Source organism: Musa acuminata, chromosome BXJ3-1 (assembly GCF_036884655.1).
Source record: "Musa acuminata AAA Group cultivar baxijiao chromosome BXJ3-1, Cavendish_Baxijiao_AAA, whole genome shotgun sequence".
In the NCBI taxonomy this organism is placed as follows: Eukaryota; Viridiplantae; Streptophyta; class Magnoliopsida; order Zingiberales; family Musaceae; genus Musa; species Musa acuminata.
Genome location: NC_088349.1, coordinates 18,100,468 through 18,107,312, shown reverse-complemented (window position 1 = coordinate 18,107,312; position 6,845 = coordinate 18,100,468). Strand labels below are relative to the sequence as shown.

The 6,845-nt window shown below is 37.0% G+C and overlaps 1 pseudogene; it reads left to right on the top strand.

Moving 5' to 3' along the window:
- The first annotated feature begins 2,388 nt into the window (after positions 1-2,388).
- LOC135629217 (thioredoxin H2-2-like) lies at positions 2,389-6,782 on the top strand (annotated as a pseudogene).
- Positions 6,783-6,845: the final 63 nt, after the last annotated feature.

Here is a 6,845-nt window from a genome sequence, read left to right as displayed (position 1 = left end):
CCGAGTTTTAGAGTGGTTTGGTCAATGTGACCTATATCCACTTTTGGATTCCTCCTCCAACGAGGTCACCGGCATTCATTAAAAGCCTTCCTTCAATAGGTGAAGGCCAACCACCTTTTACAGTTTTTCTCCTTTTGTCGGGTTTAGGAGACAATCATTACAAGTTTCACTCCTCTTTCTTGGATGGTTACAAGGCTAAGAGATGAAGGAGGAGAACTCTTCACTTTTACAACACTTTAAGGCTCAAGAACTCAAGATTATGCCAATAGGTTTTATGCCCTTTCATGCAGAAAATGGTGGGGTTTTTATAGGCCCTAATGGTTTCAAAAATGGAGCCAAAAAGTGTCTAATCCTAGATTTTCGAGGTCCCGACGGTACCACCACCATTACTGGGCAGTACCACTGCCTGACACCTGACACTGGGCGGTACCACCACCCAGAATTCCTGGGAGACCGAGTCTCCTAGGCGGTGCCACCGTCGATCGAGAATTCAGGGTCCTGGTTGGGCCTTGAATCCGACCCAAACCAGCCCAACTTAGGGCCCAATTAGCCCCTAATTAAGTTAGTGGGATTACATCCTAATCCTAACTTAATTTATGCTCTAACTATGATAATTAAGACATGACTACTACACTTCATGTTTCGGTGCGTCAATTGCTCTTCTAGCGAGCTTCCGGCGTACTTCCGACGAACATCCAATGAACTCTCTACAATGCTCCGACGGACTCCCGGCAAGCTCCTGGACTTTGCGACGATCTTCTTGGCAAGTTCCAATGAGCTTCTATGGCAAGCTCTTGGACTTCTCGATTGGTTCTTGCAGAATATCCGACGAACATCCGGACTTCTGTTGAACTCTCGAACTCCCAATGAGATCTCGATCCCGGCACAACACCTGCTTTATATCTTATTGCCATCATAGTTAATCCTGCACACTTTTCTCAATATATAGATTAGATCAAACAAATTATAATTGACTTCATCATCAAAATTCGAGATTCAACATAGGGGAGGATTCATTATGGTTAAGTTGACAAGGGACCTCTATAAATAGGAGGGATTCAGTGGTTCATAGGCTATAGAGCCTTTGCTTGCCTCTCTTATTCTCCTCCCCCTCTCCACCTCAAAGCAGGCCTAGAGTTTTGAGGAGCGTTGTCGCAGCCCTACTGTGTGTGGATCCCGCTAGAGAGGATGGCACTTGACCTCATTCACCCTCTCCTAGAGATTTGTAGGAATTCAGAGATATATGATCTCCCTAGGTAACATAATATATTCTATATGCAGTTTTAAGTTTCGCATATTTTTGCGCATCAATCTTCGCACGACGATGAACATATCTTTGGGAATTTGGGATTTTGTTTTCTGTTCTTCTACTATGCATGTGATGTCGTCCCCAAGATTTTCCAACACATACCTCTTGGGAGGCAAAGCCTCAAGCGGTTCCATCGCCCACTCTGAGCGGTGCCACCATTTGGCATGGCTTCAAGTGACCGAGTGGGCCATCCATCTAACCTAACTCAGCCCTAACTTAGGCCCAATGGGCCCCTAATTAAGTTGGCCTAATTCCAACCCAATTACAACTTAAAACTACTTTGATCTATATAACTATTACAAAGCATTAATCATATATTGTCTGGCATGTCATTGGTTCATCGGCGCTTCATCCAATAATTTGGCGCATCGTCCTCTTTTGTGGCCTTTTACTCAATTGACATGTTAACCTCCACAACTCTGATCTCCTTGGCGCAATGTTCGCTCTTCTAGGCTCGATGCCCGAACTCATGGCATGAAGTCTTCTGCCGACACGTCGACTGATCCTTCGGCTCAACGTCCAATCTTCTGACATGTTCCACTCTGGCCCAACATTAATTCTTCCTGCTTTAATTATCTCTTCATGATCGAAGCTAGTCCTGCGTTACTCAAAACACAGATTAGATCATAAACTCTATCAATTAGTTTCATTATCAAAATTTGAGATTCAATAAGAGTTGTAAGGGTAGTTGATCTTCGCCCATTGAAAGAAGATAGGTAGTGGAAGCCGGTGGCGTCGAGTGAAGAGGAATCAGGAGTGGATATAGGTCACGACGATTGAACCACTATAAATATGATTTGCATTTACTTTAAGCTTTTCATTTTCATTGCAAACTGATTTCTTACTTTTACTATGCCTACGAACATGTTTTCAAGTTAGCATCTTTCCGATATCGGTTTTCATCGAACAAGAATTTCTAAACCAACGAATTTTTACGTAAGCACTAATTCACACTCTCCACCCCCCCAAACCCCCCACACCCCCCCCCCTCCCCCTCCCTTCTCTTAGTGTGGTCACGGTCCTAACACTCTAGACTCGTTCATGGGACCCTCACCCTTTTGACCCTAATAACACCCTCGATGTCGCCCACTTTGCCCTCCGTCACTCCACCTTCATCATCCCTTGCCCATGTCATCGTCCGCCACTCCATCTTTCTTGCGATCAAAGAGCTCCCTTCATGTGCCACTGCCTTCATTGTGTAGCCCCTTCACCACTCTCTCATCCCTTGCTCGTGTTGTTGCCTTCCTCGTGAGGGAGCTCTTTGATCACGAGGAAGGTGGGTAAGAGTAGCATTGAGTAGATGGAGTTGGAGGCGATGAAGATGTGGTAATCAACGAGATAGCTAATAAAGAAGCGATTGAGTTGGGCCCATGCACAGCCGAGGTGGTAGGTGATAAAAGCATAGGTAGAGAGAGGGGTAGGTAATGTCATTGAAAGCATTGGTAGGGCCCCCCATAAGCGGGGCTAGAGGTCACTATAGGTGACCTAGATGGTAGCCATAGGAAGGAGAAAGAGAAAGGATCATTAGCGAGAAGGGGCAAGGTGGCACTAGTGAAGTCGGAGGGGGTGGCACCACTTGTAATGAAAGTAGGAGGTGAAGGTGATGACAGTTGTAATACCCTATTCCTAGTTCCACACATACTCTACGTGTATACCTCTTTACCATCTTTTTTATCTCCTTGTATAGATACCTCTCTACCTATTGGGACTCTCCACCCAAATTTTACAAGAGCTATTAGCTTATATTTTGATTCTCATGTTATCTTCCTGATTAATCCCAAGTTGTTCACACTCTAGCTACCAAATATAAAAGCATCATATAATAATAATGAAGTCGATGTAATTTAATTATTAAAACTTACTGGATAGTTAAGTAATGTGTTTCATACTTTTACAAATACAAATAGTGGACTCATAATTTAGGCTCTGATACCACAACTTGTAATATCTTACTCTTCGTTCTACACATACCCTATATATATGATTAAAATAGAATATCACCTTTCAGTTTAATTACTGCTATCAATAGAAGTGTAATAAAAAAACAAAGATAATTTTAAAAGTAAAATATACTAATTTACTAAACAAAATAACCGAGTTTCCCTTATATATAATTATAACCTTTAATAAATAAATAAAAACATACATACACATCCAAAATTTATACACATAAAAATACTTACAGGTCATCATTCATATTTGTCTTGGCATGAGCTCACAAATACTCACTCTCCTGTCTAATTAATTGAATGAGGTACTAGTATCCTTATTTGTAAAATAGAGTTTATAGTGAGTAATCACTCAGTAAGTATAAGTCTTTATATAGTTTTATTTAGGTAAGCATGCATTATGTCATGTATACAATATTTCAAAATTATATATAAGGCATTTAATACTAAACACCTCATCTTATAATTTCTTTAGTAAGCATAACTCTACATAATAGCATATTAGCATATGCACAATAAAAAGATAAATTTTTATATCAAAATAACTCAAGATGCTTAAATGTACATATAGGAATTATAGCATATTCATGGACTTCTATATCTCATATCATAACATATATGTGTACTCTCACATCACATATCATTGTAATATATATGTGTATTTTCACTCGCATGTCACAATACATATATATACTTACACACCGCATATCATAATATATATATGTATTCTCTTATCATACATCATAGTATATATGTGCACTCCTATATCACACATCATAATATATACATGCATCACACGTCATAACATATTTGTGTGCTCCCATACTATACGTCATAGAAAATACGTGCTCTCCCACGTAGACGTCATCGTATATACATGTATACAATATATTTTTATGCTTATGTAATATATATTAGCATTTAGCTTATGCTTAGCTCATAACAATCATATCATTTGAAACATGATTTTCAAAATATATTATAAATATAATAATTTATACAACCACTATTTTATAGTGAATTAAACTTATACTTATCTTATTTAACTAAAAAATAAAGTTGTTAGTGAAAAACCATGTTCCTTATTGATCGAATATGCTAGGGAGTAGTACAATTATTAAATTGGGAGTATAAGGTTAAAAGATGCAACTCTACATCTTAAATTACTTATTTATAATAATTCATAAATTTTTTTGATAAAATCTATTCTAAAATAGACTATACCTAACCTAAAAATTTATCTAAATTTTACCACTAATTTTCTAATAATTTATTTTTAATCAAATAAATTAGTTAGTATCAATCAAGTCATCACACTATTCTACATAATAATTTTACTTTATTATTGTAGTCGATCAAATGTGAATTATCATAAAATTTTATAGAAAACTAAAGATATATAAAACTAAATATAAACTAAATTTTAATTTAAAATAAAATTATTTAGAGGATAAAACACCCTTTTAATTCAACTATCAACATATATTAACTAGATTGGGACTATCTAAATTTATAAACCTAATTATATCCTTAAGGAAGTCAATTCAATTCGAATATAATCTCTTCTTACAAAATAAAAGATTTTGAGTAATTCATATTAAGACACTCATAACTCTACACACTAATCTCATATTAAAGTCATACTAGAGGTTATTCATATAAAACATATCTAAAAATCAAAGATTAATTCGAAGTTTAGGTTACTCTTTTTTTTTGTAAGTGAAATTTAGGTTACTCGAAGTAACTAAAAAAATATTATATAATTTGTAAAACTAAAATCAGGAAAGAATTTAGTTTTTCTTATCTCAATCTTTCTTAAAGCTAAGATCCTTGGGCTTCAATGATGAAAGGGTTAAAATATAAGAGAAATGAGATAGAAATTAAATTTTTTTTGCACTGGTGAGAAAGATAAGGTTGAATTAAATAAGAGTTGATTTTAGTGAGCTGATTAGAGAGGCAACTAAGAGATCATGGGTTCAATCTCATTAAACCTCCTCTCAAGTTTTTTTTAATATAATTTTAGTGTTAGTGCAACCCAAATTGAGTCTAATTTGATTTGACAAGAATGATATATTTCAATCTAAATTCAAACTTCAATCTACTTATAGATCTCAATATTTTTAGTATAATACTTATCTTTAGTGTAATATATTTTGTCTATACTTAAATAACTTATCCTCTGCATAAATAGTATTTAAAATTTAAATTTACTTACTTTAATCATAGTCAAACTTATTGAAACCTTGAAATTCACTTAAGACTTATTATAATTCAATCGCTATTTCTATGCTTATTACCATAATTTCATGTTGGCAATTGAAATTCACTTAAGACAGATTATGTCTTTTTATTATAAAATATACTTAAGACAGTTATTGATGATTATGCATGTTCAAACAATATTTTGTAAGATTAAATATGTGTGAAATTAACGGATGAAAAGGTATTTATGTCACTATAATGAAAAAAATTAATTATAGGGTATCATTAAATAAAGGTCAAAAAATTTTAAGTAAAAAGTCTCTAATATATTAGAGTAATATATATATATATATATATATATATATAATTTTTTAGTTAATTTAAGAGGGATTTATAAGAGTTTGAAAGGATACATATATCAAATTGGCAATTGCAGGGGTAAATATGGAAATCACAAATTAAGAGGACAAGCTATTGTGGATATACCCATGACACACCCCGAGTCCTCCGTGAAGTGTATAGAAGGGGAAAGAAGTATGCAAGACAGATGGACTGGGCGGTCTCTTCTCCAGCCAAGCCGCCGCTGCCGCCGAGGTGGGCGATTCCGCCGTCATCGCCGTCCACTCCGTTGGTGAATGGACCCACAACTGGCAGTCCCATACCCAGAACAACAAAATGGTATCTCGTTGACCGACAAACCCTTCTTCCCTCGCATTCTCTAATCGTATCCATAAGTCGCGTCTATGCCCGCCTCTCGATCACCCATTTGATCTTTTTGCTTCTTCTGGGTTGCTTCCCTACGGGAAGATGGTAATCGACTTCTCCGCGTCCTGGTGTGGACCGTACCGCTTCGTCGAGCCGGCGTTCAGGGCGATGGCCGCCCAGTACACTGACGCCGTGTTCCTCGATCGACGTTGACGAGCTGCCGGTGATGCCATCCTCCTCCTCTTGATTTTTAGGGCGATCGATTCTTGATTTGACTTGGGATTTCGTTCCTCACGATGTGTAGGAGGTGTCGAAGCAGTCGAAGGTGCAGGCTATGTCGTCGTTCGCGCTGGTGAAAGGAGGGCAGGAGGTGGCAAGAGTCGTCGGCGCGATGAAGGACGAGCTCGAGAGGAGGATCCAGGAGTAGCTCAGCATCTGAAGGAGGAGTAGGTTTTGAGTTTCCCTCTTTGGTTGATTTGTATGATTTGGTGGAGTGATGCGTTCGATGAGATGAGATCAAATGGATGGTCTCTGTTGTTATTGGACTAATATGTGGAACACATACAATGATGATGGATGGATGTTTTGATGAATGTAAATCAATTGACTTCATTGTATTTGTTACCTCTCATTATTTGATGGATGCAAATTTAGGTTTTGTTGGGACATGAAAAATGTTA